The sequence below is a fragment of the Neolamprologus multifasciatus genome, chromosome 7, assembly GCF_963576455.1.
Source record: "Neolamprologus multifasciatus chromosome 7, fNeoMul1.2, whole genome shotgun sequence".
Classification (NCBI taxonomy): Eukaryota; Metazoa; Chordata; class Actinopteri; order Cichliformes; family Cichlidae; genus Neolamprologus; species Neolamprologus multifasciatus.
Genome location: NC_140445.1, coordinates 21,809,730 through 21,835,945, shown reverse-complemented (window position 1 = coordinate 21,835,945; position 26,216 = coordinate 21,809,730). Strand labels below are relative to the sequence as shown.

The 26,216-nt window shown below is 41.3% G+C and overlaps 1 protein-coding gene and 1 long non-coding RNA gene across 3 annotated transcripts in view; both read right to left on the bottom strand.

The window, feature by feature from the left end:
- Positions 1-26,216, bottom strand: part of astn2 (astrotactin 2) — a 291,315-nt gene that overhangs the window by 215,792 nt on the left and 49,307 nt on the right. The window lies entirely within an intron of this gene.
- On the bottom strand, positions 6,206-26,216 carry LOC146514207 (uncharacterized). Its single transcript, XR_014875379.1, has 3 exons — positions 20,386-26,216; positions 13,930-15,527; positions 6,206-13,617 (listed from the first exon to the last, which is right to left on the bottom strand). It is a non-coding gene; the product is annotated as an uncharacterized LOC146514207 (long non-coding RNA).

Below are 26,216 nucleotides of genomic sequence, written 5' to 3'. Positions count from 1 at the left end.
AAAATCTTCTACAGCTTAACTGGAAAGCACCAGGTCGACCTTTCCATTTTGTCCTTCTCTCCATGGGAATGAATACATGTTACCATCATTTTCTCCCCACCCCTTCCTACATTGTCTTAGATCCTATCCCTTCTCCTATCCCTTCATTACTACGCCTCTCTGTCTTCGCCTTTAACATACCACAGGGATCTGTCACACAGAGGGAAAAGATTTTATGGCAGATAATGCTACCTTGAGCTGTAGCTTTGTGAATTACACCACTGAATTAGGGGTGATTTGCGCTCCTCCCACCTGCACTGCAACTTTCACCTAAAGGAAGACCTTTAGCATCCTGCACCCACAACTTCCTGTTTCAGCTAGATGAACAATCTACCTGAGAGATCTTCTTCTTCAGTCTTTTACTAAATGATAAGGTCTGCATTATACACCTTAGAGTACACAGATAAATAATATATCAGATCCGCAGATGAGCAGTTACAAAAAGATAGTGTTGTGTTTATCTCCCATTTTTTCACATTCTGTTTGTTCTTTAGTGGCGTTGAAACCTACATGCTATCTGCAATTCATGAACCTTAAATAGGTTTAGCCAGAAGACACCAGTGCTATTTTATTAGCTAGCACTAGCTTGCTCAGTTAGCAAGCTGCATTCATAAACTGGAGAAGTGCAACACAGTAATGCACAGATCACCTAATTATTCTAACTAATGCACTAAAGAAAATTAGAATTTCTCTCACCACAACTGGAATACACACTTTAGGGAAGCTAGAATATTAGTCAGATGCAATAGGGTCATGCCACTTTGACGAAGTCCAGTTCAGTGACTCTGAGTAGTGGATAAGTCCTAGCAGACTCCTTGGACACCTGTCAACCAACAACCTAGAGGACACCTAGAGGATCTGCAGTTTTTTGTCACTTTGGTATTATTTTTTTTCTTTCAGCTCTGGAAGTATATACCATTGCACCCCAATGGTATGTATCAAAGGCATTCGGTTATATTGTTTTTATTATTTCTTTCTATTTTTCCTAATTTATAAACGATGACATTTTGCTCAGGTAGTTTCACACATTACAAAATAAGCAGCATAAATCAGATGATATGGAATCCCTTAAACTGCAATTCAAAACAACCAGAAAAAAGGTGTTGAAAAACCAACAAACAAAGGATAATTGAATGTTCTACCCATGAGAGCATCCCAAAAAAACTAAAACATTGTGTATTGTAAAATTACGCATGTTTAAAAATGTCTCTGCACTTAGATAATAGCTAGTATTTCACTACCACTGTCATGGACCCTGGGTCTATTTCTCAGTATAATGACATCCCGTGATGCTCACTGTTTGCATGGTAACCAAATATAATTGCCTGATGACCATGCACCACTGCCTGTTCATTACTGTGGGAAATTAGTACTTCTGGAAAAAAAATGAATAAAAAATTTGACAATGCCTACCTTACTTTCAAACCCCCACTTCACTCAACCACATTATGGTTGAGTGGTCCACATTATGGCTCTTTCATTTGCTGTAGCATTGCAAAAATAAATAAATAATATGTGATTAGAGATGTGTTGCCAATATTTGAAGTGCTGTTAGTGTACATGGGGCCTGAGTTGCTAAAGCTGTTGGTAAGAAGGTAGCGAGAGGGTCTGAACAATGAGACTCTTGGGGTGACTTTGATTGAAAAAAAAACAGCAAAGGCTGAGTAGTGAAAGTGTCAGAGAATGGATTTTCTCTTGTGTAAGGATAAAAGCATCACAGTGTGGACAATGGTACATATTTGTAAAGAGCAGCATGTGGGAAAATAATGGTTGACACACATTTTTTTGTTAGGCCCTAATTTTTTTCCCAAGGTTTACTAGGACTATTTTGTTTTTGTGGTGACATCAGCGACAACTGTGTGGTATTTAACAGAATAAAACACAAGGCTAAATCTAAAAAATAAATGACTTTGCCTCCTGCTAGAGAAAGACATATTCTTGTCTTGAAAGCTGGCGGGTGCTATGGAGCTACGTGTGATTATAGATGCTTTTATATGTTAGGGTGCTCCAGCCCGTTTACTTGTATCAGAGGCAGCTGGGGCCTCAGCCCTTGTTATATCCCCTGTCGTTTCGCTTGAAGTGAGGCCTTTATTTGTATCTGCAGCTGTCGGCCAAGTGTTACCACAACAGCTTGCGCGAGTAGACCTGTCAGCGAGCGCCAGCAGCTGAAGGGGAAGGTAGTCTTTGTCCATTTGTGCCAGATGCAATCAAAAACTCACTTTCACCCTCACTCCCGCTCTCCCCACCCCAAACACCCTATTGCTGGTCTCTTCTCTTGCTTCACATATCACAGCAATGTCTCCTCAGTTCAATGCCAGCTCCACAAAGTATATTTCATGTCCTGTAAAGAGTGCATTTTGACACTTGCTTACACTTACTGTAGCCCAGACCTGGCCTGACTTGCCTTTAAATTTGGCTTAGGAGAAGGTGGGGAAATAAAAATGTACTATCCTGCAGAGAAAATATCTAATGATTGTGATTGCCTATAGAATGCTAATAGATGTCAGGGGTCTTAATATCACTTTCAAATCCAATTCAAATAGCACAGATGTTTCAAATTGGTGCTTGAGTCATTAATGGCTTTGAATAAAACACATCTGCTATCATTAGCACTGAAGAGAGGAAAACAAGCGGCTCAAATATATATTAAAGGGATTTTTTCCAGTTATAGTACTTTGAGGGGCCATTAAAAGAACAGCAGGAATTGGGATTAATCAATAATGAGATACAGAATGAGGAAAGGAGAAAAATGTGTCTGCCACCCAAGAGTACATATCTTTAAAGTGATGCATCAATATATAACGACACTCTTCAGCAAAAGAAACCTTTTTTCGCTAGCAGTGAATGTCTTCCTGCTTGCTCTGAAGCTTTGCTTAGTTTTAGTATGGCTGTGATTCATGTAGGTTTGGACAAAAGGACAAGACAGTGCACCCTAAAAACTTCTCAACTTTTGTGGCTTGTAGTATGAAATGCTATAAATCTAGTACATTCCAGTTATAGAACCAGAAATGAGCTTGAAATTAGTAGATGTCATCCCTGCAGCTAAGGCTTTACTAAAGAAACTGCTTTACTGATTGTTCTCTGTAATGCACTGCAATTTACATGTTCTAAGAACTGAAATTTACATCCACTCACATACAAAGAACCTTACAAACAATAGCTCATTGCTCAAGCCATTTTATACATTCACATTAAATTGTCATCTAGACGTGCAGGTGCTCCGCACATATAAGTAAGCAATTGTCCACTTCTACGCACTCTCTCTCAAATTACATCATGAAAGCATCTCTTCATGCACGCACACAACCATTCACATACATGGACAAGGTTATTCAATAAGCCTCTCTCATCCACATCACACTTTTTCTTTTGTCCCCCAAAACTCCGAGCCTCCATCAGTTACTGTTACCCAGGCAACAGACGGAGACGGATGAAGGTGAGTGAATAGTAAGAAGAAAAAGGGAAAAACCAAAGATGGGGAGATGCAGCCACTTGAGTTTTGTCTCTCCAAAGGTAAACTATAAATAGCTTCCTCCCTCTTTTACTTGCTGTACAACTGGGAATGTTGAGAAAACTAATTCGCTTTGGTCACGACACTTTTCCCAGCCAAACAAGTACTCTACAACAGTTTGTGTTTTAAAGCCCCACTTACCTTTTCTCTGTGTGTGTTTGTGTGTGTGAAAGAGGGGACAGCTAAGTGTTGTGCATAACGAGGTCTATATTTTTTCGTAATATGTTACATATTTTCTTTATTTTTTTCCCTTCTGTACACCACTTCAGGGGATTTTTAAATCTGTTTTTACATTTTCATATCTAGTCCCCCATGTTCACAGCCTCCACACTAATTGGACAATTGGCCGGTTGAGGTCTGTTCCTTTACTTTGTCATGAAAAAAAAAAAGAATAAAAGATCTGGAGTCAAAATGTTAAATGTTGTACCTCAGTCTAAGGTACAAAGAGTGAAGGAGGTGATCATTAGGCAAAAAACAATGAAATAAACCTGTCAGAGACATAGCAAAAAGCCACAATGTGGTGTATTCTTCAAAAGAAGTAAAGCGCTGCCCAAATCAGCAACACTATAAAGTGGTTGGTCACAGCATTCTTTCTTTTGTTAAGAAAACCCCTTCACAACATCTTGTGGAGGTATGTATACATTTGTATTTGTTTATTTATTTATTTTTAAGCAAGAATAATCCAAAGGAGGGGATTATTCAGAAAAAAAAATACTCTCTCCATTTGTACATAAGGAGGTTTTGCAGACACGTGACTGCTTATCGCTTAACAATCCTGACACGTCAGGTAAGTAAAAAGCCTACTAAAAATTATGCAGAAGAAATAAACTATGGCAACTATGAGTTAACAGTGTATATTCTCTCTTAAAGGGGGAAAAACACTTTCATGGTAAACATTTTACTTGTTATGTGGAGAAATTGGGCAAGGGGAGGACTAAAATGGATGTTTACTTACTTCCTCTGAGTGTGTTTACTGATGCTGTGAAGTGCAACCCTGGCACTCTCCTTGACTTCAGGCCAAACAATTTGTATCATTATGTTATCAACAACCCCTCGAATTATACTGGAAGAGATCCGAAGCCCTTCAAATCTTTGGATGCATATCAGAATTGTGTGTCAGGATAAGTAACAAACCTCAGTCACTGGAACTGTACACAGCAAATCCAGCATGTCCAAATTAACACTGTCAGATTTGATTTCAACACTTTTAAAGTGTCTATATGGGTCCACACCAGAGAGTGTTAATTTAACTCTTTTTGGAGAGTTGGTATGTTAACTCTGATTTAGTGTTAAACACCAAATCTCTCTGGAGTTGATAATTTAACACTTGGTGTTAAGAGTTTATATATTAACTCTCAAAGAGTATTTTAGTTTAACTACGTAAGAGTTATCTTCTAATTAATTCTAAAAAGCGGGAATTTTACTGTTCTGAACTTCTAGAAATTTCTTTTGGAAATAAACATTTACTAAAAAGACGCAATGGTTTTTGAAAAACATTTATTCTGAACTGTGCACCACAATTTCAAAACATTTTCTGAAAGATGTAACAGTGTACATGTTCTCACTTTCATTAGAATTTTGTTTATCAAAAGGTCTGACATAGGTGAGCTGGTAAATGCAAATAACAGCATTCTCATCACTTATTTCAATAAATACAAAATACAATATGCATGTCCTTCATTCATCACTTTGTGGAACTTCAACGCACTTCTGCTCTCCCCCATATTCCATCTTCACAAGCATATCCTATGTGGAGATTGAAAACAAAATTAGTTGACACTAATTAATGGCACAAATCAATTGCAGCACAGTAAAAAAAAAAAAAGGAATCCTTTTTGAGCCATTACTTGTGTAAAGTATTTTCCCAAAAGACAAGGACACAGACAACAGGTAATACTGAACTAAATGTAAAACCTCAACCTTTTTCATTTTTACCTAAACCGTGTGCACAAAACTCTGGAGGGATCTAAATGCTAACGTAGAACTCAGTCAGGACGTCTGCTACTGCTGTTTGCTCGTTTTTTATGGGAGATCATTTTCAGGCTTCAAGTAGCACCATTATATCAACATTTCACATTCTAGACATTGTTTTAAGTGTATTTGACCAAGAAATTTGACTGAAAATTCACATGCAAGCTTTTTTTCAAGGCTGTGGTATTTGCCCGCAAACAATACCTTTCAGCTAGCTAAAACAGAATATGATGCTATCAGCGAGCAACATGGCTAATGACTTTCACACAGCTTTGTCTCAACTCCAAAGAGCCACAGAAGTAAAAGCTAATAACAATAATTGAAACAATCTTTGAAAACATGACTTACCAAGCATGGCAAACAACTCAAATATGTAGAGCAAAATGTTCTGAAACGGCTTCACTTCAGCTTCGATTGGAGCCGTGCTGGGGGCGGAGTCTGTGAATTTACTCTATTGGTGTCATAGCCCCTGTAGGAGTTCAGAGTTAAGAGGTCAAGAGTTAATGTTTCCATTGTAACACCTCCAGATTTGAAATAGAAACACTCATTTTTAACACTCGATTTTAACTACTATCATTTTACACCTCAGAGTTACATTAAAAGAATGTGACTCTACTTAGAGTAAAATTAACTCTAAGACTACTAACACCAAAACATTTAACACTTTTGAATTTGCTGTGTAGTCACTGGATCGCGTGGACCACGGTCACTCAGGGATTTACCTGAGTCAATATAGCTCATGTGGGATTGATGACAGTGATACTAAGGTGAGTTAATTAGCCGCTGTTAGCTCCTGTTTACTGCATCTGGCACTGTTACTGAAACTTTTTAGAAGGGGACCTAATGTGGGCAGACTCGCACTTAGCAAATAATAAAACTAATATCAATACTCTCATGCAATGTGAGAGTGTAATCAAACTGTTGATCATAGGGGAAGTAATTAAAAAAAGCTTAGGATACTAAAGTGTAAAATTAGCTGATATAATGTTAGCTTATAATGTTATGTTATTGTTTAGCTGGCTCTTGTAATTGTAAGAGCCCTAACTTCAGTTTAGGAGTGAGGCTTCAGGTGAGGTGGAAGGAGATGAGATGGACAGAAGATGAGAAAGAAGAAAATTAGTAAGAAAATGAAATAAATGTAAAAATGCTAAATGGTTAAATATTAGTTAAGACAGATACTGGTGATTTGAAAAATTCTACTAAATTTTAACTGATACTGCCGTGTCAGAGAAATAGTTACTTTTGTCTTATTCTATCCAGATGAGTAGGAACGTGAAAAATACAAACAAAGTAGTCTTTTTTTCCATAATGACTGCTGCACCCAACACTGCAGTAGAATATAGGGGTTGTGGTGGGGAATAACACTGATAACTTCAGGGTAAACAACTTATGAATTATTGAACACGATTGCTACCGGATATCATGTCCAATACAGTGGACAGCTCTAAAATGCAAATGACGGCACATGCCAAACTTCTACAGAAAAATTTACACCTTAGTACTAAAATAATAATCGGATTTTAAGAAGTGAATTTAATCTAAATACAACCTAAACAAAGAAGGTCGTGTTTCTATGTCTGGATGTGAGTCTTACCACTCCAAACCCAGCATTTCCTGATAAACAGTATACTGTAGCATAATTATAACCACTTGCTTGCTTGAATTATTTACTTACTGAATTTTATTTATTTGTATTAATCACTTCTTGTTGCAAAAAGGACCTGCCCTTACAATTAATATAATGCTTAAGTGCATGTCATACAGTAGACTTGTACCTGGCTTATGTTTAAAATATAACATAAAAAATTAACAACTGTAAGTTATTTTAAAGCTGCAAGTTGTTTGTTATTGAACTTCTACTTTAGGCTTGAATACTTTACATTTACCAGGGGCCTTTGAAGTGGTAAAGGTGTTAACATTTATTGCCTGTAGGCAGTGTAAATATAGAGAAGCTATTGCACTCTTCATTCCTACTGGTGTTGTAAGCTGTTATAACTGCAGCTGAAGAGCTGCCATATGGAGTCTTTACATGTGGGTAGGAAACTATGACATTCTCAGCTTCTAAAATACAGATGGCTATGAATCACTGTACACTGGGTTGTTGCCAAAGCATATGTAAATAAAGAATGTATATTCATAACAAAGATTTTTACATATACACACATAATTCTGTGGAGGTCCATTCACTTAATTTAGAACAACAGAACAAGAGAAGAATAACATAAAACAAAATAAATATTGTCCTTCTATGCTCATGTCACAACCAAAGTCTGGACCTAAGCCATGATGACAGTGGCACAGTCCTTGAAGCAGCACCAGAACACCTGATCATGTGTTTAGTATCCTGCTGAATTCCAGGAACAGAGCAGCTATGAATGAGAGCATGCGGGAATCATGCCAGGAAGCTTTCACGAAATACTGCTTGTACCATTTGCTCCCCTATGGATACAAGTAAGAGACAGAGCCAGGATCAAGCAGAACATATAAAGAACACCTTGACCTTTTCATGTGTGGTGTCACTTGCTGTAGAAGATTATAGTGAATAATAAGGTCCCTGCCCTCCTTTCGGACTAATTAAAGGAAATGAGACTTTTTACAGTTGGCCCAAGTGTACTACCATCCTCATTTTCATGCTCAGAGTGCAAGAAATGCCAGCATAGTACTGCATATGTACAAGTAAAGTTGCAGTAAACCAGAGGTTCAGCGATGTAGTAGTTCATATGGCTCAGAATCCATGACAAGTTAGTAGTTTTTGAAACGTGTGAAATACAGAATGAAAATGATGTGTTTTCTTGTCATTGGTTAGCTGTTTTGCATAAACTTATGAGAATTAAAATCCACTGATAAAAGAAAGCTTACAAATATTCATCTCCAGGATAAAATAACCTTGTTCACTACCAAATTAAAGTGTTACTACTACTACATTGTAGTACTTCCATAAAAACCATGGAAATATGTATAAACATGTATCATATTATTTTTACCACAGCACTGACCACATTACTGATGTTAGCATAATGATGACAGGAAGGCCCCAAGTATGGCCAGTCATGCCTTCCTAATGTAATAATCCAACCAATACGATCATTCCCTCCATAATCAAGCTCAATAAGGTCATGGCCATCACTATCTAACAGGATATGAATAATATGAAGAGTTACTTCAAGCTATCGCATCATTTGGTATTTCATGAAGTTCTGCCTTTATCATTTTGTACATGCACAATTTATTAGCAGTGCGACTCTTATGTTAATGGCTTTGCTAAATGGTTTGTTGTACTTCAGTAGTCAGAATTGGTTGAAATTTTAAGGAGTGTGCATGAAGGTCATGTTGTGAAAATGCCCTTAAAATTAAAAAAAAAAAAAAACACATAACTTTGAACTTGACCTTGAACACAATTTAGGTGAAAACCAATTAGGTGTTCATTATGTACAAATTTCCCTAAAATGTGATCATCATTCTAAGAGGAGAAACAATTCTTGTGAATTATGGGGGGGGCACATGGCATGAGTTCATTGGTGCTTCATCCAGATGGGTCAAAAAATGTGTTTCTGGTGTAACTTAGGAAAAAACAGCACTCACTCTACCTCTCACAAAAACAAATGCTCTTTAAAAAAATGAAGTTCATGATTTTATGCGTTTTGTGGCTTAATTGGGGAATGATAGCTCATTGTTCTCTCATGTGTAGAGTCTGTTAATTATATAACACAGGGATTTTTTTGGAGGCAGCTGTTGAGGAAGCATTAGTAATTTCAAGCTTGGGCGTAGATGTGCCCACCTCCTCAAGAGGGCCAGAGCATAATTCACTTATCAAATTGCCCTGATCACAGCAAGCAGCGATCACATGTATCGAACAGACTGAATGTTGATGGTCAAATGTCCATGTGCCCAGTATGGATTGCCTGGTGTGAGTACACAGTTAGTTAGTTAACCTTTTCATGCATGGATTATGACAACCTCAATCAGGATTTTTTCCTTAGGCATGAAAATAACATTTTTGAACTTCTAAGGGGTTAGAGAATTTTTTTTTTCAAGAAATTTTTTTGTGCACTTACACTGGCTGAAAAGTGGGTGGCAGGGTATGGATTGACACATCAGTGTCCAATGTAGTGGTTTATGTGCAAGTATACCATCAACACTGACACACGTACAAGACAATAGCCTTTGAATAGCTTTCCACTGTAGTGACCACTATGCGTGAAAGGGTTAAATAAATAAATAGAAGCTTTAAATGTGCATAAATCCACCCAACACACAAGTTATGAGTGGACCTGTAATGGGGTCAGTATTAGTTGATCACTAAGATATCAGTTGCCCAGGTCAGAGGATGGCTGATTGTGATAATAATTACTACAGCTGGAAAGAGAAGTTTGTTTTTTAAGGTTTGTTTTAATGCAATTGGGAGAAAGACTGGTTTTCTATCTTTATCTGGTTTGTCTGTATTAACTTAAACACTGGAATGAATTTTGTCTAATCAGATTGGAGCAAGAAACGTTGCAGATAAATTACTTAAAATTGCCCTTTAATTGTTTCTGTGGCTACTGACAAGTCCCTCAAAGCAGGTTGAGCAGGTCATTAATTGATTTAAAGGAAAAAATTAGATTATTATTAAATTAAAATTAAAAAATCAATTATACACCCCAGAGGTGTATATATAATTTTTTTCATCGTACCTCATTTTTTCCCCATTTCATTTCAAACTTTTGTGACTTTATTATTTTGTTCCTAATAATGTCACATTTTTTTCTTTTTGAAAATACAAATGTTTTCGGGTGCCAGAGGATCACGGTTAAAAGCACCCCATTCAGTGTGTGCAGAATCAGAATCATCTTTATTTGGCCAAGTGTGTGAATTTGGCTCTGGTTCACTTTGCTCTCTTCATGCCCTGCAGTTTTAATAACTGGAATGATATTTTCAGTTCATGTTTGCTGCTGGTCCTGAATTAAAGCATCGTACAGAACCCAAGGGGGAGTGGGGGCACACTCAAGAAGAAACATTTCACTGCTGCATTCATCACCTGGTTGGGAAAATTCCCAAACTGGAAGTTATCAGAAAGTTGGAGACATCACTGGATCTACCTGTGACCGTTGGGGCATTCTCAGGTCATCCTACACATGAAAAGGAGAGCTGATGTTGCTGTATTGCAAGCCCCAATCTCAGCAGTAATGACCCTCCAGGGAATGAGGAAAACTCCACCTGCTGATGGAACTGTTCAAAGCTTTGTTGGAAAATGTACTCTTTTCCTCCCGAAACAAAGATGTGAAGGCAGCTATTTGCTCCTGTCACATGCCAGCATGCTTGACCATAGCATGAGGAAAATGTCTGTTCTATAACTGCCTGTAGTGGTTTTTTTTCTTTTCTGGTCCCTATACAACTGCAGTGAGAACGTGGTTTTACATTGTTAGCAGTAAGTCAGACGCAGTATCCACCAGTGTGGTCTCTTTTGATTGATTCTGTTGATAATATTTATGGACAGAATTGTTGGGCACAGCCTTTTGATAGAGGATGAGATTTGATAGACTCAGGATCTAGTCTCTCATTCTTGCACTTGATAAGGTTCTCTTGGCTTCATTAGACAGTGACCTTCGGCTTTGGGGTGGTCTGCAGTTGAGTGTGAAGCAGCTAGGAAGAGAATTAGCACCTTAAGTCTGAGCCCATGGTTCTTAGCCAGGAAAAGGGTGGAGTGCCCACTTTGGGTTAGGGATGACTTGCTGCCCCAAGTGGAGGAGTTTCTCTGGGCTTTGTTCACAAGTAGGAGATTGAAAAAGATTGGTGCAGATGCTATACCAGTTTGTTGTGGTAAAAAGAGAGCTGAGTCTAAGAGTGAAGCTGCTGAGATATAGATCAATCTATATCCCTACCCTGTCTTATGGCCATGAGCTTTGGGTAGTATCCAAAACAATATGATTCAGGATACAAGCAAGGATGCCTTCTGGACACCTCCTAGGTGTTTCTGACAAGACCTACTGGGACGAGGCTTTGATGACACGCTGGAGAGATTACATGTCTGACTTGGCTGGCATTTGGCATTGTGTTTATCATCTGTTTGTTTCAATTATTTTATATTTTATATTATTATAATCATAATAACAAAATGTTCTTTAGAAGACATAATTAAATAGCAAGAGACGAAAAATAGTTTTGTTAGTAATATTCTTTGGCAGTGGTCCATGTTGGTTAAATATGTCAGTAGGATGAGGGTTAAAACACCATCTTGTTAATGGCAGTCACATTTTATGAGGCTGATGAATGCAACATGGTAGGCCTGCACCACTATAGACCTTGTACATTTGAATGATTGCACAATTGACTATAATGTTGTGTAATTCTTAGTTAGCCTGGCACCATAACAATCGTTTAACACCTGGGAAAACCTCCTTCAACACATTTAAGAGCAGAAATTAAAGTCGAGATCCATTAAACTTATCCCCAGGAAAGAAGCTGTGTCTGATTAATCCCGTCAAGGGGACAGCATAATTACAGCCATAAAGTTTAGAAAAATAAGTCAAAATAGAGTTTGCCAACAACACTGTCATCAAAAAGTGGTGATAGAACCATCCTAAACACAGCCTTTGACTTCCTCCCCAGAATATTTAAAGTTTAAATGCAATTTTGTTCAAATGGCGCATCCGTCTCTGTTGATTGTTTTAGTTGTGTGGATATATTTTATTTATGATTTGTTGTTTGCTCCCTACTTTGTACTTATACAAACTTTCGAACCTCTGTTCTAACCCTTACAGGGACATGCAAGGTAAAACTATTTGAAGAGAAAGGGCAAAAAGACCCCATGACTTCCAGCAGGTGTTGGGAACTATGCTCGGAATAGGAACAATGGGAACAATCTAAATGTGCAACTAGACACATTTAGTGTCCCAGTGGATGACTGGGTCACCCCAATGTGACTGCATGTTGGAGAAAGGAGAACACTAACGTGTTTTTTTTTTTCTTTTCATGTGTGCCACTTAGAGCAGTAGCAAACTATCATGTGGTGTGTTGTTATATTGAATATTGATGATTGTCTATTACAAAAACAATGGACTTCAGTCTTCAATTTTAATTTATTCCCACTCAACTGACTCCAAACATCAAACTGAGAAGAAAAGCTTATAAAATGTAAAATAACTTCATACAGTGTTTCCCACATATAGACTTTGTTTAAGACAGTAATGGAGATGGTATCTAACCCAGGGATGAGAAAGTTTCCTGAGAAGCAGATCATCATTGCTGTCTTGTTTATTTGCCAATAAGTAGGCGGACTTGTATTTACAGAGGTACATCTTCAGTATGATATTAGTTTGTGATATTTAAAAGTGTGGGAGGACACTCACAAAAAGAACCCAATCCTGTAGGTCACATTTCAGAAGACCTCAAATATCAGAATGACATTGTGGAAGTCCTGAAAAGTATAATAAGTCTACATATAGGTTATGGGTACAAGAAATTTTGCTATATACGAAACTAAGGGCAACTCCCCAAGGCAGTATACACTGAGGAATTAGGTGAGTATCATATGAAGTTGGGGACAGCACTGTGTTCTTGTGCTGGCAGACCTCTGCCAAGTAGCCAAAGATAATTCTGACAGCTAAATGTCTGTCAGGCTACAGCTTCACATTGGTTGAACGCCAAATCTGCTCTGCTCACTACTTGTATTATTAGCAAATCTTTCACTGGTAGTGGAGAGTAAGACTTGGTAATTGTCTGAAAAAGGCACAGTGCCACATGGCTTGTCTTTAGACAACTTAAATGACTTCACAATTGGTTAGACCCTGAAGCGCTCCTGTAATGCACAACAGCCTCCTGAATTTAAGAGCAGAAATCTGTAATCTTTCAGTTGTGGACAAGTTTGTGCTAGGGGCACCAAATTTAAGCTTGATGGTGCAAGTTACTGTGCTGTGGTGAAATGTATTTTGGATCCAAAGCATATCAAATCTTGAGTGTGGGTCAATTGGTTAACCACAGGTTTCCATCAAACCATGGGCACATAGGAGCCCCTGTGAATGCATGGGGACCAGTCCAGGGTGCACACTTGACAAGGCTGATGTGGATAAGCATTTACTGGATGGATCCACATTTAATTCCCAATCTTTTCTCAAAATCTAAATATTGTTGCATGACTAAACATGAATACATTTTATCATCATATCAGACTTGGTAAAAGAAAAGAAGGACATGCATTCACCAAATAAATGAAACTTCTTTGAGATGAGCCATTATGTTGTGGCAGTGGTACTCACTAAAAAAAGCATATTGTTAAATGTCATGGTCCAGATAGGGAACAAAGACTACTTTAAGCTGCTCCTTTGCTATACGGGGTCTCTACACCAGGTATCCCAACAAGGTTAGCAGAGTTTTACACCAGAAGCCCTCCGAAGGGAATTTGTTGTGCTAGCTGGATTTGAACCGGCAACCTTTTGCTTGCCAAGCAAAAGTTTTAATCATTAAACAATTTGAGACCATTTTTCTTTAGTTTATTAATATTATGTCATATGGCTATGGTGGACACCAGCATCAAATCAATTTGGGGACTTCATTGAGAACCATTGCAAGCTTAGTATATAATACTGTAGTACTACTTACTATTAAATTCACAGGAAGATTTAAATAATGTTTACATACAGTAGAATACATACATAAAATTCATTTGCATACATACAATTCAATTCCTTTCAAATGGTAATATGTGAAATACAGTATTTATTAATTAGACACAACATACACCTTCAGACCCAGCCAGACACTCAGACAAAAGCTGGTCCATCCCAAAGACAAAACTCCTAAACACAAACTTAACAACGTAGTGTATGCTGTGCAGTGTAGCGAGGAATGCTCAGACCTCTACATTGGAGTCACCAAACAGCCACTTCATAAACACAGGAGGCCAATGCCAGTGTTCACATTTTGGACAGAGAAGACAGATGGTGAAAGAAACTATTTTTGTCGACTGTGAACGACCATCTTTGAACAGAGAGGGTGGCTTATGACACCGTCTGTCTGCCATCTATAATCCAGTTTTGAGATCCCTTCCCAGACGCCTTAATGCCCACTCACATCCTGGGCCGTTTGACCTGAATAAATCACATGATAGGGTGGGGCTATGTTTCACAATGGGTTTACCCGAAACCTTGGCTGATTGTGACCCACACCTGTGTGATTAGGTAGAGGATCAATAGGGAGTCCATGACCCTCTTGGGGACACCCATAAGGTTAAAATCTCCACCACTTGCTCTTAGAACTGAAGAAGCTTCTCGGATGAGAGGTGAAACGAAACGTCTTCAAGGAAACTTAAAGAAGTCTAGACGCTTTTCTTTCCAAGCTCCTTAGACTACAATGACTTGGATGACTGACAACCTTCACAGACATCCTGGACACAAACTGAAACTAATTGTGGCAGTATGGATACATTCAAAACAATTTAAACAAAATGTATATTTTTTTAAGAATCCTGATAATTTATTATATTTAATTTTGCTGAGCATATTAGCCTTTTATCTGGGCAGGACAGTAGAGGAAACAGGAAAATATGAAGAAAGAAAAGGGACAAAACAGCATGGAGTAGACTCAAACCTGGGCACCTGCAACATTTGCCATATGGATCACATCTTTAACCCAATGACATGTACTGGCACCTCTTGCTTTTCTCTTTTAAGAGCAACACACATAAACATTAGCACTGCATTTCCCAGTAAGGATTATCTAGCAGAGAATATTCATTATCAATAAGGACACACAGTCTCTGACTAACTAAACTTTTCATCGTGCTTTCTATTTCACTTTATCTACACCTACAGAGATGGAATTATGACCATGGCTTGGTATAGTGGTTCGGATACAACATAAAAAAGAAAAGAAAAAAGAGAATAAGTACTAAAGAGGATAAAGAAGAAATCCGTAAATAATGTACAATGCGTAATTAGTTTTGTAACTTTAATTAAAGTGATTCTTGTTGCTTTTTTGCAGTCCACATGTTGAAATTGAGCAAGTTGAGCCTGAAACTATATATAAACCACTCTTTTATGATGTGTGGCTATAGTCAAAGGAGCTTGCAAAGAAAAGCGTCTGGACTTCTTTAAGTTACTTGAAGACGTTTCACCTCTCATCCGAGAAGCTTCTTCAGTTCTAAGGTCAAATGGTGGGGAGTCCCAGATATAAACCTAGTGGGAGTGTCCCCGCACAGAGGGTCAAAAGGACCCCCTAATGATCCTCTAATCGCCTGAGCCAAGGTGTGGAACTGGGTGTGGGTCCCAATCAGCCAGTTTCAGGTGAGTTCATTGTGAAACCTGGCCCCACCTTATCATGCGAATTCCTGAGGTCAGATGGCCCAGGATGTGAGTGGGCGTTAAGGCGTCTGGGAAGGGATCTCAAAACTGGATTATAGATGGCAGAGAGTTGGTGTCGTAAACCACCGCCTCTGTTCAAAGATGGTCCCAGATATAAACCTAGTGTCATGGTCCTGGGTCGGTGACCCAGCGCTTTGAGTTTGTTATTAGTGTTTTCTAGTTTATTTCTGATCTTGTATTGGTTGTTGGTGTTTGGTTGTGTTTATCTTCCCTACCTGCGTCTCCCTCGGTGCTCTGTTCATGTCCTCGTGTTATGTAAAACAGTCTGTGTGTTTCCTGTTTTACTTTGTAGGGTTGTGTCTCGTTATGTCCATTAGTTCCAGCTGTGTCCCCTCCTGTGTGCCATTTCCTGATTACCTGGTGTGTGTATTTATAGTGGGTGTCGGTCTGTGTTCGTTGTTGGCTCGTCTGTGTTTCATGGTGTCTGTTCCTCGTCTGTGTCTCTCTGCCTCCCACCCCATTCGTATGATCTCAGGTTTGTTATTTAGCTCACCCAGTTTAGGTTATGTTCTGTCCTGCCCTCAGTTGTGTTGTTTGTGCACTGTAAATAAACCCTCACTCGAATCACCAGTCGCTGTCTGCATTTTGGGTCCTCCTTTCCTCCACACCACACGGCTCACCCCGCCAGCCGTGACAGTACGAGCTGACCAAACATGGACCCAGCAGCATCCGCACCCTCCCAGGAGTTTCGGGAGGGGGTGATTGACTCCGTTTCGAGGTTAGTTAACCTATGGCTTGAGCATGAGGGGGAGGAATTCCACCGCGCTGTAGAAGCCAGGCTACAGCAGCTTATTTCTGCTCACCCCTGGCTACTGGACTCTCTTCACCCGCTCGCACAGAACTTCATTCTGAACGAGCTCCGTCTTCACCCCCCGGCTGCTACCACCCACCCTGCAACTCATGCTTCACTTCCGACAGAGGATGTTCTGCCCGGCCCGTCAACCCAGCCTTCAAGGGGGAAACGGCGCTCACGCTGCCGACGCTCCTCGCCACAGTCGGACCTGGGGATTTCTGAGCGACCGGCTGTGGTGAGTGGACAAGACACTCTTTCTGTTTCACCAAAACTTGTGACGGTTTATACCGGGGCTGTGTTTTTTGAGCCTGCTGCACAACCGCAAGCTCGTTTAGCTGCACAGCCGCAAGCTCGTTTAGCTGCACAGCCGCAAGCTCGTTTAGCTGCACAGCCGCAAGCTCGTTTAGCTGCACAGCCGCAAGCTCGTTTAGCTGCACAGCCGCAAGCTCGTTTAGCTGCACAGCCGCAAGCTCGTTTAGCTGCACAGCCGCAAGCTCGTTTAGCTGCACAGCAGCATTCAGCTCGGCCCCCGGTATCCCCACTAGCCCAGTCATCTGTGCCATTTTCACCGACTCCCTCTGTACAGCAGGCTGCGTCTCTGCCTCCCGTTTTGGACTCTTTTTCTAAGTATTTTTTGCAGAGAGACAAACCACACAATCCTGAAAACACTCCTCAAGAGCTGGCCAGTTCTGAGATGCACTCCAGGGCCTCCCCAGAGGCTGGGTTTCAGCCCCCAGCAGACTCTGGACCCCTGGAGGTAAAGAAGCCAGCTGAGGACTGCACCCGGCTGTCGCTGCCTGAGCTGAGTCAATGCTCGGTGCAGCTGCAGTCAGCCTTGTGTTTGCCAGAGGCCCGTGCGCCTGCTGGTTCTGATCTGTTCCTGCCAGAGGCCCGTGCGCCTGCTGGTTCTGATTTGTCCCTGCCAGAGGCCCGTGCGCCTGCTGGTTCTGATCCGTTCCTGCCAGAGGCCCGTGCGCCTGCTGGTTCTGATCCGTTCCTGCCAGAGGCCCCTGCGCCTGCTGGTTCTGATCCGTTCCTGCCAGAGGTCTCCGCGCCTGCTGGTTCTGTTCTGCACCTGCCAGAGGTCTCCGTGCCTGCTGGTTCTGTTCTGCACCTGCCAGAGGTCTCCGCGCCTGCTGGTTCTGTTCTGTGCCCGCCAGGGGCCCCTGTGCCCGCTGGTCCTGAGACTATTCTCGCTGGAGGGCCCGAGGAGCCCGTCCAGCCGCCTGTCTCGTCCGCTGGAGGGCCCGAGGAGCCCGTCCAGCCGCCTGTCTCGTCCGCTGGAGGGCCCGAGGAGCCCGTCCAGCCGCCTGTCTCGTCCGCTGGAGGGCCCGAGGAGCCCGTCCAGCCGCCTGTTCCGTCCGCTGGAGGGCCCGAGGAGCCCGTCCAGCCGCCTGTTCCGTCCGCTGGAGGGCCCGAGGAGCCCGTCCAGCCGCCTGTTCCGTCCGCTGGAGGGCCCGAGGAGCCCGTCCAGCCGCCTGCCTCGTCCGCTGGAGGGCCCGAGGAGCCCGTCCAGCCTCAAGACTCGTCCGCTGGAGGGCCCGAGGAGCCCGTCCAGCCCCAAGACTCGTCCGCTGGAGGGCCCGAGGAGCCCGTCCAGCCCCAAGACTCGTCAGCTGGAGGTTCAGGAGAACCCAGCCAGCTTCCTGCCTCGTCAGCTGGAGGGCCCGAGGAGCCCGTCCAGTCTTCTGCCTCGTCAGCTGGAGGGCCCGAGGAGCCCGTCCAGTCTTCTGCCTCGTCAGCTGGAGGGCCCGAGGAGCCCGTCCAGTCTTCTGCCTCGTCAGCTGGAGGGCCCGAGGAGCCCGTCCAGTCTTCTGCCTCGTCAGCTGGAGGGCCCGAGGAGCCCGTCCAGCCGCCAGCTGCAGCCTCCGTGTCTTCATCCTCGCCAGCTGCGGCCTCCGTGTCTTCATCCTCGCCAGCTGCGGCCTCCGTGTCTTCATCCTCGCCAGCTGCGGCCTCCGTGTCTTCATCCTCGCCAGCTGCGGCCTCCGTGTCTTCATCCTCGCCAGCTGCGGCCTCCGTGTCTTCATCCTCGCCTGGTCCAGCTCCGGCTTCATCCTCGCCTGGTCCAGCTCCGGCTTCATCCTCGCCTGGTCCAGCTCCGGCTTCATCCTCGCCTGGTCCAGCCTCTGCTTCGCCTGGTCCAGCCTCTGCTTCAGCTTCGCCCGCTTCGCCTGGTCCAGCCTCAGCTCCTGCCTCGTCTGGTCCAGCGAAGGCCACGCAGCCTTCAGGTCCCCAACTGCCGCCTCAACACCGTCGGTCATCTGCCAGGCCGCATGATCGGCATCTTTGTCACCGTGGCCGGCCCCCGGACTTGCAGTCCCGCCGTCGCCGTCCGCACGGTCGGCCCCCTGAACTGTTTCCACGTCACCGCCGCTGCCGCGTGCACAGTCGGCCTCCTGACCTGTTTCCACGTCACCGCCGCTGCCGCGTGCACGGTCGGCCTCCTGAACTGTTTCCGCTTCGCCGCCGCTGCCGTGTGCACGGTCGGCCACCTGAACTGTTTCCCCGTCGTTGCCGCCTTCCGCACGGTCGGCCCCCGGAACTGCACTGTTTTGGCCTCCGGCGCTGTCGGCCTCCGGGTCGGCCCCCTGAACTTGTCCGTCTGGGCCTTTTTGGACTCTGTCCCTCCGTCCTGGACCCCCGCCACCCGCCCTGGTCGGGTCGTTTTTGGTTTTTGGGGGGGGGGGTTTTGTGTTTCTGTTGGGCTGTCTGGAGCCAGCCCTTGAGGGGGGGGTACTGTCATGGTCCTGAGTCGGTGACCCAGCGCTTTGAGTTTGTTATTAGTGTTTTCTAGTTTATTTCTGATCTTGTATTGGTTGTTGGTGTTTGGTTGTGTTTATCTTCCCTACCTGCGTCTCCCTCGGTGCTCTGTTCATGTCCTCGTGTTATGTAAAACAGTCTGTGTGTTTCCTGTTTTACTTTGTAGGGTTGTGTCTCGTTATGTCCATTAGTTCCAGCTGTGTCCCCTCCTGTGTGCCATTTCCTGATTACCTGGTGTGTGTATTTATAGTGGGTGTCGGTCTGTGTTCGTTGTCGGCTCGTCTGTGTTTCATGGTGTCTGTTCCTCGTCTGTGTCTCTCTGCCTCCCACCCCATTCGTATGATCTCAGGTTTGTTATTTAGCTCACCCAGTTTAGGTTATGTTCTGTCCTGCCCTCAGTTGTGTTGTTTGTGCACTGTAAATAAACCCTCACTCGAATCACCAGTCGCTGTCTGCATTTTGGGTCCTCCTTTCCTCCACACCACACGGCTCACCCCGCCAGCCGTGACACCTAGTGGGAGTGTCCCCCCACATCTATGTCCACTGTGAGCGACCATCTTTGAACAGAGGCGGTGGTTTACGACACCAACTCTCTGCCATCTATAATCCAGTTTTGAGATCCCTTCCCAGACGCCTTAACGCCCACTCACATCCTGGGCCATCTGACCTCAGGAATTCGCATGATAAGGTGGGGCCAGGTTTCACAATGAACTCACCTGAAACTGGCTGATTGGGACCCACACCCAGTTCCACACCTTGGCTCAGGCGATTAGAGGATCATCAGGGGGTCCTTTTGTCCCTCTGTGGGGGGACACTCCCACTAGGTTTATATCTGGGACTCCCCACCATTTGACCTTAGAACTGAAGAAGCTTCTCGGATGAGAGGTGAAACGTCTTCAAGTAACTTAAAGAAGTCCAGACGCTTTTCTTTGCAAGCTCCTTTGACTACGATGACCTGGATGACTGAGAACCTTCACAGACATGTGTGGCTATAGGTAAAGCAATACACTGTAAGCTGTGGTGATTTAAATAAGCTTTATTAAAGACCCAATTAAGCTTCTTAAATAAATCCATATATGTCCACTTGCAACCTTGTATCAGTTTCTACCCGTTTCTATCAGCTATTTCCTACCAGTAACTTTAATTACAGCTGAATTTGTATTCATGGCACAATAACATGCATGTGTAAAATTATAGAAACTAAAAGGTGACTGAAACAATTAAACCTTGGAGCAATTAAAATGTAGCTCGTTTGAACTTTAATGTGATAATTGAAAACGTCCTCACTCCCGGCAAAAATTGTGCCTGCATATGCACAGTGAAAATTTATTTCCGTAGCCCCTGATTCTAGAGTAGACACAACTGCCTAAAATGCCTCCATGACCTACCACACTGATGGTCATATATCACCACTGACTGTTTAATTATAAAGAAGACATCTCACCCATGTAGGGTGCACTGTATCTCCATGCATATATATCAGCCCAGCGATAAGAAGAGCAGTTCTTCATTCATACTGTGTGAGCTCAAGAATATTAAATGACCTCAGGCTCAATTATAAGAAATGAGCCAGACTGAGTTTAAAAATTAAATGTTTCCTGGCCATTTTGGTTGTTAGTCAAATTTTAGTTCATGAACTGTTTTTTTTTTTTATCCTAATATCAAGAAAAAAACCACAATTTTCAATTTTGTGTTCTGCTGTAGACACCCAGATCCCATATAATTGATGATTATGTTATGTAATATGGCATATGAAAGGCTTTCAGCTGCCAGCTTTTATTGCATCTCATTTTGGTAAAATACTACCTGTCCTCCCAGTGAACTTAAACATGTCATTTCTTTGGAAAAAAAGCTCTACAGTGCTACACACCGTATGACTGACTGCTATTTCTTCTGAACAACGTATAAAAATTTCTGCTGCCTTATATCATTTTCAGTGCTGATTGCTGAGAAATGCAATTATATCTCACCTGAAATCATTTTTCACAGCACAAAAAACTCTCTGTTGCATCATGCATTGGGCATCATATTCTTTCCTTTTCTAATCTGCCTCAGCTGTAGGATGGTGTTTTTATTTAAGGCTTGTTTCACTACATCTTAGAGCCTGATCATAACAAGGGAGCCACTGATTTCTACAAGCAAACCGTGTAGTGCTACCGGTTAATAATTTAAGGAATGACATTTTCTTCCTTTTTTATTTCTACAGGGCCCAGAATAATTTTTCCCAAATAATTTAAATTCTATCAATCATTTTTGCCCTTATTTAAATCAGTCAGTCTGTCAGTCAGTCATGTGTGTGAAGAGCTTGCTTTCACGGTCATGGGCCACCCTTCCTCTTGCCCTATGGTAGCTGGGATAGGTAACTGGAAGTAGTATCAGTCTATCGATGAATTACTACTCTAGATGGAAGCCTTGGCAATAACCTGCCAAGATACATACCACACTCAACCTGGAATAAAAAGTGCCTACAATATGTTATAGTCAGCATGATTATTACTAAAAACATGAGAGAACTTAATCACTACATTTCAGACCTGTGTTGAAATGAATATCTGTTTCTGTCTGCTCCTGTCATATGATGGAGAGAGACTTTGTTGGAGAGGGACAGTGAAAAGCAGAGTGAGTTGGAAAACGATTGCTTGAGTGAGTGAGGAACTGACAGCTCAATGCCAGAAGAATAGAGTACTCACACTTCAGTCTGGCCCAGAACTGACAGCATCAGACATAATGATGTTCACTCAAAGGAGGAGACACCTTAGAGTCATAAGGCCAAACTGGCATACCTTGACTGTATCCCAATTCCGGGTCTGCAGCCTTAAAGGCCGCATTTTAAGGCCGATTACGTCACAGCGACGCGACGAAAGCTGTCCCAATTCGAAGGCTGCTCGAAATGCGGCCTTCATTTCCCTGAATTTTAAGGACGTGGCAGTGTAGACTTCGTGGCCCAACATATCCCAGAATGCATAGCGTGGGGGTGGGTGTGGATAATTTTGCTGAAAAAAAAAAACGGCGGGTGAGGGGCGCCCGAAGAGTAAACTTTAAGTAAGTACTGAATATTATGTCACTTATTTATGTGCAAATGTTTAATAACGAAGAACATTAAAACATTACTGTTGGCCACATGTCGGCAAAGTTATGTGACATTAGTGACGTTTGTACTAACTTGGTTTTAAAGCCTTTACTTTAAAATATACGCCGTCCAATAGCTGACCTTAATCTTACAGAGCTCATGTAGAAACAAACAAACAAATGAACAAAAGATTTTCTCCTCAATTTCTGTCAAACAATGCTGTATGAAACGTTTCCAGCTGTTAGTATCATGGTTGCTAGGCAACCTGGGCAGCGCAACGGAGGCTAGACCGCCCCATTTCACAAGCCTCGCACTTCCGGCCTTAGCGGTCTTTGAGTACGCAGCCCTTGTGGACCATTAAGGCTGCAGACCCTGAATTGGGATAAAGCCGTTGGGTCCTAGTCTTACCACCTTACTGTGCTTCCATTCACTTTTTTAAATTATTGGGATCCCAACATATGAGACTGTCACTACCTGCTTAGCACTAGAGCTGATAATGATGACCTCCAGCTAAATATAGAATGAAGTCCAAGCAACTGTTGATATATAAACATGCACAGCCAGTCCATTGATTGTTCTTAATCAATTAGGCAGTTATCATTGTCACTGCCATTGGCATCTCAGTTATAGACCACATTTTATATAATTTTTTTAACAACAAAACAGCTTTACAGTTAGATTAAAAAAATCATTGGACAATGACTTTTTAAAAATGAATTACATTTTTAATGACTCTGTATGCCACCACAGTGGAGTTTTCAGCAGACAATCAACATGTCATTGAAGTGCAGATTTTCACTTTTTCTTTTTTTGTTTGTTAATTTTTATTTTGATAATCTAAAAAATATACAGAAGTTCATTTAGCAAAGAAAAGAAAAATGCTATATAAAATAAAGCAAAATACATTTCAGTATTGCTTCATCTGTTCTGATTCAGTTATATATCGAAAATGGGTGGGAAGGATGTAAAAAAACTAAACAAAACAAAAAAAAGCATTTTATTAACTGTTATACCAATTATACCAATTTTTGTGCACAGCCCCTTATTTTTTAAAGATTAAATTGGAGGAGATGAAATCAATATTGAAATGTGGTAAAAGAAATTATGGAAAAGAAAAATGTACACATCTGAAGCATAGCACATCATCTGTTCAGTATGGTGGCAGCATGTTCATATACAGCTGCTAATGGAACGGGTCCTTCGTGTTTATTGATGACTGCTGATAGAAGTAGGAGGATGAATTCTGAAGTGTATAAGGCTATATACTCTGCTGAGATTAAGCCTAATGCCAAATCATTGCAAAGATTTTTCATGGCAGAGAAATGGGATATTCTCTAACAGCCAAATCAGTCACTTGAATGCAACCTTGTAGGACATGTTTTTTCAATTACAGCTGAAGGCTAGGAGATCCTGCAAGACCCTCTAAAAGTGCTGTCAGTAAAGGTCAAGCAAAGCATCTCAAAGGAGGAAACACAGTATTTGGTGATGCCCAGAGGTTCTCTACTTCAGCTAGTCATTAACTGCAAAGGATTTTCAAGTATTAAAAACAATACTGATATTTAAAATTATATCAGATCAATATGAATATCAAATGGGCCTGGCAAATGTATAAAAATGTCTCCAGTTCATAAACAGTTAATGAAATATTGTCAAATCCTTGGAAATAAAGCTGAACGTCTGAACTTTAATCACATTTTGAATGTTTGATTTAAAATTAACTTTGGGGGCTAATAGAGGAAAAAATACATAAAAAGGTGCCAGTGTGCAAAAACCTACATACCTAAATATAAATGTGCACAGAAGAAGGTTGTAAAGTTGGATTGGTAATTTATATTCTCACTGGGAGTTAATTTATATGGGCCTTTAAACTGTGGAAGTACCTAACAATCCTCCTCTGCCATTCCATTATGAACACCACAATTATGTGGTTTAAGCTTACACTAGCAATTTGGCTAAGACATCTAATCCAAAGTTAGTTGGGAAATAACGCCACCTCATGCCAGGACACTGATAAGTGGTAAACAAAATGGACACACGGAGGGATTTTTTTTCCCTCGTACAATAGCAAAAAAAGGTAGATAGATGGTGACTGAGTTGTTAGTGTTAGATTAGCTTGAGACATTGCCTTCCTGCTACACAGAAGTTACAGTTTCACGATGGAAATGATTTCTAATTTGACAAAAATATGTACAAAAAAATGGCAAAATCAAAATGAAGGTCATTACACAAATAACTGCTTGCGGTGTCAGTTATGCAATGAAAAACACACGGTAATGTTCACTTTCAGTTTACTTTCAATGGACGTAATGCTGTTTTGATAGCCTTCTGCATACCCTTTCAGTTAAAGTGTCCCTAAAAGTGTTCTGAGGGAGAGTGAGAAGGAGATGAAGCTGAAGAGAGCCATGAGAGTAACACAGAGGTGTGCACACAGTGAGAATGTGGTGCACAGAGCAGAGAGGGGAGAGAGGAGGGAGAGTGGTGGGGTGTGCAAGGAGAGGCAAAGCAGAAAAGAGCCAATACAGAAGAGATGCGAAGTATGAGACCTGAAGCCTGAAAAATTGGAAATGTGTGGAGAATGTGAATTAGTAAAGTGAAGAGAACAGAGTCTAGAGTGGACAAAAAAATAAAATAAATAAATAAATAAGCAGTAAGAAGCCGTAAGCTGGAAGTGATAAAAACACTCAAAAGTACTGCCTTCTGTAACTTTTAATACATTTTTTTATTATTATAATAACTGCATTATCCTTATTTGTTTTATTTTTTACCCACTTTTTAAAAGCTAAGTGAAGAGTGAGTATGCCCACATAAAGCACAGAACGTGGTGAAGAGTTTGTTCTTAACTTAAGGAAAAACATATTTTGGTACAGCAGAAAAGAATGGTGTAGAAATCAAAATTAGTGGAGGTGACTTGTAATGTGCATTTTGGTGTAGGTAGAAACTAACACTACTAACATAAAAAAATATATGGATTTATACAGTATAAACCTTTAGTTAGAAGTATCTAGATAAAGCTTGGTAGAAATGAAATGCATATCTGTCACTGATCAGTGATGATTATTCTTTATTGAACTGAATGATCTTCAATAATAAAGAGGAATAAAGAGGAGGAGACACTGCATGACTAGTAGTAGGTTGGTTAGTAAATAAGTGGTATTTAGGATTAAAGTTTTGCTCATACTTTGGTCTGACAAAGAATAAAATGCAATGCAGTCTACAAAATGGAAAGATTTTGTAAAAACCTTTTTAAAATATGAACACCTATCTGGCTATCTGTGTGTAGACCTTAGAGCGCACCATGTGATTTCAAAATTGACATTTTATTTAAATGACCTTTTGTTATGTCACAGTAATAAAAGCACAATATTAAAAGAATGAAATAAATGAACAAACTAAAGTAAAGGTGATAGTGATGACACTGCAAGATAAGTACGCTGCAATATGCTGGAATTCAGACACTCCAAAGCAAGGCAAGGTAGGTTTACCTATTTAAATGTTACACTTTATACATAAGGACCATTTACTGAATTTAATTTTAAAAAAAAACAACAACAACAACAAAAGAAAAAAAAATAAAGGTCTGCACACCACAAACAGTCAACAATTCAAAAGCTGGACAAAACTTTGGAGGACCACAAAGGAAAAGATATATTTCTATTTCTGCATACAGACAGTTGCCATGCTGGACATGCATTCAAAGCTACAACCACAGATATTTCACTTTTAGTGTTTAGA